General features: G+C 32.1%; 1 protein-coding gene and 1 long non-coding RNA gene across 3 annotated transcripts in view; one reads left to right on the forward strand and one right to left on the reverse strand.

Annotated features, from left to right (window-relative positions):
• The window catches only part of LOC125055470 (rho guanine nucleotide exchange factor 11), a 137,465-nt gene extending 130,593 nt beyond the window's left edge, over positions 1-6,872 (reverse strand). The window contains exon 1 of one of the 2 annotated variants that reach the window (XM_047657933.1): positions 6,615-6,872. The gene's annotated coding sequence lies outside the window, so the exon portion shown is untranslated. The remainder of the gene's footprint in view (positions 1-6,614) is intronic. The other variant, XM_047657932.1, reaches the window with a different exon arrangement.
• A 2,675-nt stretch (positions 6,873-9,547) lies between these two features.
• Positions 9,548-10,209, forward strand: LOC125055141. Its single transcript, XR_007117821.1, has 3 exons — positions 9,548-9,675; positions 9,855-9,921; positions 10,003-10,209. It is a non-coding gene; the product is annotated as an uncharacterized LOC125055141 (long non-coding RNA).
• The last annotated feature ends 1,903 nt before the right edge of the window (positions 10,210-12,112 follow it).

The following is a 12,112-nucleotide window of genomic DNA, read 5'->3' on the forward strand; positions in this document are numbered from 1 at the left end:
GACTAGATTGTATGGTCCCGTCCGAATTCCTATTAAACTATTCAGTAAACAAACCGCTTATAACAACATCGGATACAGCGACATATCGCTTACAACGACGAAATTTAGTCAAATTTAGTAGATATTCATCGGCTATAACGACCAACCGCTTCTTGTCTCAGCAAAACAAAACAATACAAACTATTTTAAATCTTATTTATAAGCATTGAATGAATATTTAGGCATATTATTACCTACGCACTTTCTCCCAACGAACAGTTTCAGCCAACAACGATTTCCGAGGCTCTTAAAAAAATTTGTTGCCTTTAAGGAACAGTTTGATACTGGTGATACTTATACCTTGAGGAGTATGAAACGTAAAATGTAAAAAATATTTGAGACTGGGCTAAAAAAAAAACAATGACTGATTACTTTTGTACCTAACTATTTCGTAATAAATATTTTTGTTTCTTTTTTGACTCGTTTACATATTATAATATTAACATACCATATAACCCATACCTACCTATTCTAGATCGATAACTATGATAATATAACTATGTACATACATATGTACTGTACTTGTGTATATGACATTGCTTATAACGACTATCGGATATAACGTCGGCAACTATACGGTCCCTTCAATGTCGTTATAACCGGTTTTGACTGTATATATATTTCAAACCCCTAAGTGAACATTTCAAGTGTTTATTTTTTTATAATACAGCATACAAAAATACATACAACCCCTAATTTATACCCCTCTACGATCAGCCCCTATTTTTTATTATTGTAGATAGTTATTATATTGAACTAAAAAAATGTTTCCTAGACATAATATACATGGCAAAACAAAACGTTTGCCGGTTTAGCTAGTAATATCTATAAATCTTAAATTGATATACATTTTTATCATTGCTAAGCTAAGCGTGAATCATCGTATAAACATTACAAAACCTGACCAGTACCTACCGTTATGTGAATAGTAAAAATGATAAGAGTATATCGAACCGCGACAAAAAACAAGTATCCTACTTTAACTGTATTTGCACTAAGTAAGCGGCAGGACCGGTTGCGTGACGTAACACAGCGTCGTGATCGATATTAGCACAGTCGAGTGAAACTATGATCTATCCACTAACATTTGCATTTAACTATTTAAAAACCCTTTTTAAATTTAATACACGGGCAAGGAGCGCAAGCACATGAACAATAGTTGCCGTAACATCTTACAAAGCTTAAGGGTGAAATTCAGAGTCGAGACTTAGTTAATTACGACTTTCGTATTGTGCATAAAGACTTACGAAAGTCATACTCAACTCTAACTAAGGTAGCCTATTGAAAGCTTTACCCAACAATGTTACAAATGTTAGCTACTAGGAGCTTTTAAGCATAGACCTCAGTTAATTGATTAAAGTGTGATGATGCGTTGTTTTTATTTATTTCAATATTCGAATTATCAATAGAAAGAAGAAATTCAAAAATGGAATGAATGATAATCTCGTAAAGAAACTTGTGTGACTTCTTACGGATTCATTAACTCACAGTAAATTTCTTTATAAATAAATTCGGATTCACTATAGAATTCAATGTCGCCGTAACGTGTCATAGACAATAATATCTATGCGACGATGTAAATAATCTAAAATACCAATCTGGGCGCGCGCCAAGTTAGTGCCTGCGATGACGTCATATAGATCACTGTCGTGCCTTAGATTGGCTGGACAAGTGAACTTGGTGACAGATATTTTGTATCAATCGTTAGACACCGATAGTAAAAAAAGCTTTTAAGTGCCTAAAACTATACCTACTTCGTAATTTGCTTAAAACAATTTCGCACACAGTATATCTAAAGTCAAAGTCAAAAATCATTTATTCATATAGGTTACACAATGTACACTTATGAACGTCAAAAAAGAAATATGTACATTAAATGCTTCTAATTTTACATTTACTGGCAGTTCTCAAATCAAGGGCGTAGAACGGAAGACAAGAACTGGCAATAAACTTAATTATTATGTTCGTCCCTGGCCAAAAAGGAATCTTACCATAACAAAAACTACCTAAAATAAATTAAGCAATATATTATTATTGGTATAGAATAGTATGTTCGGATTAATACTGCAGCTGAGTTTCATCATCGGACGTCGAGCCGTATCACCTCGACGTCCGTCGATCCACAGCTGAGCGTTTTCTAAGAGCGGCTTTCTTTTTGCCGCGCACCACCACTATGTGGAACCAGCTGCCCACTGAAGTATTTCCTCCAATTCGAAATGGGGTCCTTCAAGAAAAGAGCGTATCAATTCTTAAAAGGCCGACAACGCACTCTCGAACCTTCTGGCATTGAGAGTGTCCATGGACGGCGGTATCAATTAACATCAGGTGAGCCTTCTGCACATTTACCCCCTGTTCTATAAAAAAACTGCCTTGTTTCACGTATTTAAATATCCTACAGCCTCGTGACTTATCCAATTAAAAATTATACAACCTGAACTATCGAACATCAGTCAGCTCAAAGAAATAAACAGTTTAGTGAAATACTAATTGGCGTTGGCATTTACGATCAGGGCACAAAGCGCTCAGCACAAACAACCGATTTATGGATTGACTAAATCTTTATGTGCCTGTTTTCTGTTCTCGGTTCATTTAGGCTAGTTTAGCGGATATGTAGATGCTTAGTGAAAACCGACCGGGACTAATTAGATACTAAAAACTGAACTAAACATAAAAGTTATGCTCGTCTTTCCTGGAAAACACTGGTTACTCTACAATGTACATGATTGTACGTGTGTTAATTTGTCCGATGGAATATAAGTCTATGTATTAGTAACTAATGCGACCAAATAAGAATTATAATATAGTCTACATATATAGAAGCTATAGATTTTCTGATAAAACCCTTTCTGTTTCTACCTGAATGCTTATGTCCTCCACAAATTAAACTAAAATTATAAATGTTTTAGCACGTCTTATTTAAAAACACCATATTTTCTATAGAAATCAGTGGCGCTACAACCTTTATAGGCCTCAGATGTCTGTATCTGTTTCATGATCATTTGTTAATCTAATAGACAAGTGGGTGATCAGCCTCCTGTGCCTGACGCACACCGTCGACTATTTGGGTCTAAGTCAAGCCGGTTTCCTCACGATGTTTTCCTTCACCGTCGAGCGAATGTTAAATGCGCACATAGAAAGAAAGTCCTTTGGTGCCGAGGATCGAACCTACGATCTCAGGGATGATAGTCGCACGTTGAAACCACTAGGCCAACACTGCTCGATATTTTCCGTAGAGTAATTATTAATGTGTGTGTATATTGTCTATATATGCGCTGCGGGTAAAAAGTTATCCTTGGACATTCACACTCTAGATAATCTTGACTATCGTAACTTAATAATTCCCCTATAAATGTTAGTTTATAATTAGCATTTCACGGCACAATTGCATCGCTGAGGTCGTGGGGGATCGGTTTTCAGGTCAAAAGACGCGACTCAGCACATAGTGGACATAACTTGAATCGAATTATTGCGGTTTTTATATAATTGTAAATTTAAAAGTTGTGTATTTATTCTTTACTATATCAAAATATATTTCTTAAGCATAATAATTAAATAATATACTATACATATAAAAAAGAAGTTGTTTTTCGCGCTTAACCATGTTTTGTTAAATGCTAAAGGCTATATATTTATACGCTACGGCCTACGACCGAATAACGCAGGTAAAATCGCGGCGTGCTAGTACTTCTTAATCAGAGAGGGAAACTTGCATCCTTGAAACGCTTCGCTACACTAATAAAAATGTTTATTAGTGTTTTATAGTTATTACATTAATGAATGTGTTTGCATAGAATTTTAAAGAATTTATATTTCCAAAATTTTAAACCGATGTAGACATGTGTAAAGCTTTCTCCCGCTTGCGGCAAACGATTGAATGGTACATACTACAAACTCAACAATAGAGCACTGAGTGTCCGGTTACAGTTAGACCGGTAGTAAGGGGTCTAGAGAAGCGAGACCGAGAGAGGTAAGATGTCATCAGCTCACGATAGTCATGTTAACAACTTGACACGCAATTACTAAATCGGCTGTATTTAATTAATAAACATTAATAAATATATATATATATGAATACAACTAGTATTACACATCATATATTTTAAAGCAATTTGGCTTAAAGACTTGGGAATATTACGAAACAATCCTTGAATGTGAATTACACTCGTAACGTTACATGCATAGCTATACATTACAAAACAAATGTATCGGAGGCAGATTTATGACCTGAACGGAACAGAAATTCATATAATTATAATTTCCGTCAACCAATCAATTGTTTTAACAACCATACAGTTTAGTACGTTGAACGCATACGTTCGCCTACGCGTGGACGCGTGAAGGGCGATCATGGCGGTTTCTATACGAGTGAGTATCTGGGCCTGTGTAAGTAATTAATTTCTACTCTCACGTTGAACCTCATGGACACTCTTAAATCCATGGATAGTATTGATAATGAACGTCATTTTGTCATGACACTATGAAGCGTCAAACGCTAAAGAGTCTAGGTAACTTATTGTACACTTATAAATGGGATTAAAAATATTCATTAAATGACTCTAAATTTACATTTACAGCATGTTCATGGAACAAGGGCATAAAATAACGAGAAGAACTGGCAAGAAGCTAAACAACACTTCTTTTAATCAGCTACTTTTTATATTGCATCAACTACGCTTACAACACTGTTTTAACTAAAGTAACTATTGTCTATTTCTCTGGTTTTTGCTGTTTTCTCTGGTTAAGTCATAGATTTGTGTTTGTTTAAACTTCTGTTATTAAGACTTATCAGTTAAGAAAACTAACTACCTATGTACTACTGTCAAATAGTTTTGTAGTTTACTTAAAGTATTCTTGTTTTTCCATTAAAATCAAGGTTATTCCTAGTAGTATTATTGTCCTGGATAAGTAAAAGGGACTCCTTAAAGTTATATATAAGCCTATGTGACCATAGATTGTTTATGTAATTCTAATGGAGTTAGTGATGTCATTTTTAAGGGATTTGTATCGTATAAGCAACTGGTAAAAAAAGGAGTGACAGAGTTATGATAAAAAAAACATGTAATTTAACTGACCAGAAAAATACATACAGTATGCAAAGAATGTTTCTTTTTTATCCACATTAATAATTTATAATAAGTACTATATGATTTTATTTCTTTTTCATGATATTTTGCATAACATATAGGTTAACAGTAATGTAATATACACATTACATTTCTGTTCAAATGGATGCTAAACCGAAGCAGAATTTGGGTAAATGGGTTGAGAATTTTTTTATTGTTTAACCAGATATATAAAAAATGTGTTAATGTTATATAAGAAACAGTAAGGTCTCTAGAAATGTAATGATTTATATGATCTTGCAAAATATAAAAACAACAGAAGAGGGTAACTAAAAATTTTTAAGTCTACTGAAGTTGTACATTATTAACTATATAAAACACAAAGACATGCTTAGTTGTTACATATAACAAACAATATTCAAAAATGTTTACTACTGCTCTTACATAAATATGAACCTATAAAGTTTAATGTACACTACATATATATAAAATTAACATGATCCATTATAAAATAACAATTTGCTATTTATAATATGAATATAAAATGCTAATAAGAACACAGAATTCAAACATAATTTGACTATTTAATGGTTAACCATTAATTAGTCAATAAATTGGGCATATATTTTTTGTTTTGTGTAATGCCTAAATAGTTCCATTAATCATACTGGATCAGATAATCCGTATAAAATATCTTGAAAAGAAAATATTAATTTATTCCATCATGAATAAATTTGAGATAATTATATTTTAAACCTTTTTTATAAGTATAAATATACTTATAAAAAAGTAAAAAAAACGTAAAAAGTAAAAGTAAAGTTTTTAATAAGTATAAATATTTCAAATACAAAATTATTAAATAAAATTACAAAAACTTTTTATATCATTGTCCTGACTAAATTTACATAAATCCTTTAACATATACTGCTTGTAATGCCAGTGGTAAATTATGATTACTGCTGACTGTGCCCTAATATAATACCTAGGTAAACATCATTGTTATCTAATAAAAATCATTACGAAAGTTCCTGATTCGTTTCTTGGAGATCTTGATCCTATTTATACAGTGAATAAAACTGCTGTTCTGGTTTTGTTTGAACAGATCTATAGCCACAAAAAAAACTTGTGTGATGAATTTCATAGTATTGGTGGTATATACCGTGTACGGCAATCTAATCTAATGCGAAATGATGTCAGAATGGAGTGCAAGGCGAGCAACTTAGTGTCATGCATACTCTCGTTAGTAATTAAATTGACCCCTGACCTCTTTCTATGCAATTGTAAGACATTTCGTAATAAAATCGCGTATATTTGATTCTATAAAAGTAACAAAGCAGACTTTCAAGAAACATAATTTAGACATCCCGCCCCATGAGCCCTCTCACTCACCAATAAAACATGAAAAAAAGTGTAACTGTCAAAACTTTGAAGAAATTATTTAAAAGATTTCAAGTAATAACAACTTATACATTACCTATGTGTGTGTAAGTAATATATTAGTTTATTGCTTACCGAATCCAATAATACATAAATCCAAAAAGACAAAAAGTTATGTTGCTCTCCACGAAAACAAGACACAAAACACACAAAACTTCTGAGATGTAAATAACACAAGATTAGCACTTAATTTCACAAACCATGTACACGTACACAACAATTTATATGAGAATACAGTAGTTGGACAATTCACTAGGCGTATAAAAAAAATAATAAAGTTTTATTTACGGAACGTCTAACATACTCCAACGAGTTTCAGCCATTTTGATTTAAGATTAAATTTTACTTTTGTTTTTAAATTTGATGTGACAGTTGACTATTGAGATAGTCAATTGCCAATTTTTTCTACGACAACGTAAACAGATGATAAAGGATGGTGAATGGTGGTGATTTATTACTTATCCGGTAAAAGTCGCAGAGAAAGAAGTTAACGAAAGATAGCCTGCTAGAGACACAGAATCAGATTGAATTTAATCCAGCATTATGCATATTTTATTTATTTTCTCACACAATAAACAATTTCAAACAGTTGTGATCTCTTGCATTGCAGTAGATTTAAGAAAACTATCGGTGGAAGGTCTATATTTAGACACAGCAATCAAGCATAGATTAGATCGATAGCTTGCGTAAACCTACTACAACAGGGACCTTAGTCAAGATACCTTAACAGTAGTGTAGAATCCTTTTCATGAAAAAAGTCCCCCTGACGCAGCGCTGTACTCGCGTGACATCATGTTGCCATTTATGAGTTAAAAAATTACCTATTTTACATTTAGCATATGTAATTTATCAAATAATACTATTTCCTACATTTTTTTATTTTTTATTTACTTATATAAGCGGTGTAGGTGTACGGTGTACAGAGAAAAGATGAGAAAATAGGGTAAATAAAAGCATTACAATTTTTTATTCAGAGTTTTATTGAATAATTGTGATCAGCGGCCATAGGAACATCACTGTCTGAAGAGTGGATGGAAACAGAATCAGAGAGAAGCGCGGGAAATACGATCGTAGACTGACGCGTTTTTCGATTTAATTAAATTTTATTTTATTTCTAGGGTTTGGATCAGTAGTCTAGTGTAGTTAATGTATATATATTTGTTATTTCTTAGTTTTATTTAATAGTGTATTAAAGAGAAGATTTATTGGTAAGTTATTTTAATATACTTTTGCTCCTTATGGAGCCGCCTGATGACCCTGGGGGCGGAGAAGTCCCTGGGGTGGGCTGTATAGTAACAATTTCAAATGATGAGTCTGGAATGGAAACAGATGGATCTATAAAGTCTAGCAGTGGTGCTCGAAAACGGAGAGCCACTGTGCATAAACATTGCACCCACTGTAATAAAAAGAGACGTAGTCGGAAACATGAGGGCAAGGAAATCAAACCAAACGAATGTCATTGCATTCCTTTAACCAATACCCAAATTAGCACTGCTCCCTTGTTCAATGAGTCACAATCCAACCCGTCACAACTTAATTCCTCTAATGAATATAAAAAGCCAGAATCAGTAGCACGTTTAAGATACCAGCCAAGTGATGCAGCACCATATGTTGTTCACATACAAAGAGTACAGCAAACTCCAAATGATAGCGTTTCAGTCCACCCAATTGCTTTTGGTCGTTTCTTAAAAAGAAATTCTATACGCAATATTGTTAACGGAAGCTTAAAACGAATTGGTCGTAATAGACTGTCTCTGTCTTTTAATAATTACCAGGACGCAAATTCTTTCCTAAATAACTCTGCCTTACAATCAGTCAAGTATAAGGTTTTTATCCCAACATTTAATGTTACCCGTATGGTCCCCAGCCCACCTTTCCAGATTTCATATTATTGATAGTGAAATGTGTGAGTGTGGGCTGAATATTGGTGATTTAAACCATATCATTCTGTCCTGTCCCCGGTATAACCACTCCATGTTATTCGATCATTCTCATCCTTCTAGTTTCCCGTTACCTACATCTGTTCCTGTTCTGCTTTCATCTTTAAATAATAATATATATAAAAAGTTATGTTTATTTCTTACTGTAAATAATATAAAATTATAAATACATATGTATACAAATCGTATTTTGTATGATATATATTTTATTAATTACTGTTCCTTTCCATAATGTAGTATTTTGTATTAGAGATAGTTTTATATTCCGTTTTCCTTACCTTTGTCTGTGGCAATACGCTCTGCGTGAGGCTATTAAAAAAAAAAAAAAAAAAAAAAAAAAAAAAAAAAAAAACAGAATCAGATTCTGTTTCAGTATCACTAGCCGTAGATATAATTATTGTTATTTTTTATATTGATACTATGTCGAATGCCGGCGACTCTTCCCGGGGTGACCATTTTTTAGAAAGTACTCGCCGCTGTAATACCTACCTTCTTTTGTAATTCATGTTTCAGTTTTCTCTGACACACCTGCAATTAAATAATGAACAATTAAAAATAATAAAAACAATACAAACTTTTCAAATGTACCTAACGAGCGAGATCCACCATGGTATGTGACGAGTTTTATGGAATTGAGTTGTGGTCCATGAAAATAAATAAAATGTTGAAGGTTTATATGATTTATATATTAAAAATGTTTAGAGGCTTTGGCGACGAAAATAGTAAATAAAAAGTTAGCCTAGTAGGTATTTTAATATGCTATCTTATGCAACTTTATAAATTGTTAACTACATAATTAAAATAACAGTGAGCGCTGCGGCACCTAAAGAGAAGATGCAGAACTGTCTAATTGACTATAAAACAATTTAGTAATCTAAATAAAAAGGTATCATTTGAAAAAAAATTATAGAAGGCATGCAATGTAATTTAATGATCATATAGATACATGTTTTAATATAAACATTGTAATCCAGTCCTCTATTTTCTTGGATCTTAGTCTTTTATTCTCACTAACTATATAGGTACTCTTTGGAGATTGGAGTGGTCCATTGATTAGAGTCTGACAAATTCAATGCATTGTGTTATTAATTATAAAAATTTTGTCCTTCTTTTTTCGTAGTTGAATTAAAACATTATGAAATTTTAACTTTCATTTTAGTGTGATGTTACTAATTTTCTATTTTTTTCTTTTCATGGTTAGTTTTTTACTGATTAAATAATAATATTAATAGAAACCAAAAATGTCTTTTCCATATGTCAGATATGCGCAGGACTGCGCACAATGCTCTAAGTATTTACCACCCATATAGAAGGCTTTATCAGTCGGATTAGCCTTATTAACTTATTAAACTTAAACCTTAATTTTTAATTCTAGCAATGCGCATTCACTAATTTGGAACCAATTTCTTATACTGTAAATATGTTTGATAATACAACAATTGGTACGTGTCTTAATTATTTTCAAGTCCACATTGTTATATCCAAATAATTAAAATGAGTAAACATGAATATTGTTTTCCCAGCAACAGCATATTCTGACAAAGTTTTTCAAGCGGTTAGTGATGGTGGCTACGTTTTCAGCAAGGTAATTGGCAAAATAGTGGCAAATAAGCGTTTAGTTGGTCTTGATTCAAAGTGGTACTGGTGACAAAAATCAATAATAGATATGCTATTCATACCAACGCCTAATTTTATATGTCGACAAAACAAATAAATGTTTTATTTATTTATTTTTATTATTTATTTGCGTGCACTACACGAGATTTATCAGGCTAATACCTACTATTGGATACAATGGCCTTCGCCACTTCGCTTAGTTGTGATTGGTTAACAGAATATCTATATCAATTACACAACACGTGATTCATTTCGTTTCATCGCGTTAAGTGTACAATATTTTGGTTTATAGGTTTTTTTACATTCTAATATATCTTTGTTGATCATTCAACAAGAAAAAAGGTATATATGACCGAGGCTACATAATCGTTATGAACCAGCAGCGACTTAGCACGGGATTAGTTTAGAACATTTGGTAAGAAAAAGTACTCTAAATTGTAGTTTATATTAAATCATCAGCAATCAGCATCAAGTGTAAGTCTTGAATAATTTGTTTTTAATATAAACTAAAAAAACCTATTGAAGGTGGGCTACAGTTCATAAAAAATAAGGACCCTATATAAGCTGTAGTTATGTTGAAGTATGTTTAGTTGGACAGTCTAGTTTACAAGTTTCTGTCTTTTATAAAAATAGAAGGATTCTTTAAAATTTCATCACGATATCACCTGCTCAAACGTCAGGTAATTCACACATAAACAATTATTAAAAGGTAAGATGACATTGATTATTGGAAAAATAGTGGCATATAAGCATTACACAGTGTTCCTAGTCTGTGTCAAGCAATGGCTAAGCTGCAAATATTGTATTTTTTACACGTATTACTTTGTAGGTTATATAGTATGCAACATTTTATCCAGGGGGTTTAGTCACGATGGTGGTACACTATACTACTTGACTAAACCCAAACGTTAAACGTGGAGCTATTTAGTTTCAGAATTTGAATAGTATTAGTAACGATCGTCATATTATAATTACCATAACTTAATATTATAACCAAATCCAAATCGTTAATAATAAAGGTTTAGACGTTTCGCAAAATTAAACCTTGATGTATTGACTTAAGGTCCAATTCCAAATGGATCAATGTATCTGAGGAGAGCGACAAATGAATTAAAACCGGAACTATATAGCACGAAGGTTCATAATCCTTTAAAAAAAACATCCGACTTACGAATTTGTCCTGACGCGAGTTTAACATTTTTAACCCATTCCAAAAAAGTGTACAACGCCGCTAAAGAAGTTTTCACTTAAAAAAAAAATTTTTTTGGGGTGGACACCGCTTATGACTTAGGGGCTTGAAAGATAGAGAGTAGCCGATTCTCAGACTTACTGAATATGCATAAAAAATTTCATAAGAATCGGTCGAGCCGTTTTGGAGGAGTATGGGAACGAACATTGTGACATAAGAATTTTATATACATATATAGAGATTGAAATGTGATAACAGTCAGTATTAAATAGTAGTTATTAATAATATTAAATAATTATTATCATACAATTACAATCGGCCTAATTTTAAATTTACTAATAGTTCACGTACTCGCGTTTGATTTCAAATTCGACCAAGTATTATATTTTAGTTTTCCATACGAGAACCTATTTCTAATTTTATTTAATGAATGTTATGTACAGGCATGAAACCAATATACTTAACTACTTTCACATTTTCTATAATTAGGTAAGTATATTAAATTACGACCATTATAGTGAAATAAACATTTTGCTTTTCGAAGTCGGAAATTAACAAAAACATGGTTTATTGTTAATGTCTTCTTTCTTTCTTCTGTTCTATTGTCTACATTTCGTGGCGATGATAAGTTGGTCACTTAGTTGACAGTACTTTTTAAGTTGACAAGACTTGGTTGACAATATAATATTGAAACAGTCAATGTATTTTTGTATTTAATTTATGATAAGTAATTGCTAGAAATATAGATCTAAACAGATAAATAATAAATACCTAAAAGAACTAATAATTAGCCATAAATAAGTTACATGATAATTTATGACAAAAAA

Source organism: Pieris napi, chromosome 13 (genome assembly GCF_905475465.1).
Source record: "Pieris napi chromosome 13, ilPieNapi1.2, whole genome shotgun sequence".
Taxonomy (NCBI): Eukaryota; Metazoa; Arthropoda; class Insecta; order Lepidoptera; family Pieridae; genus Pieris; species Pieris napi.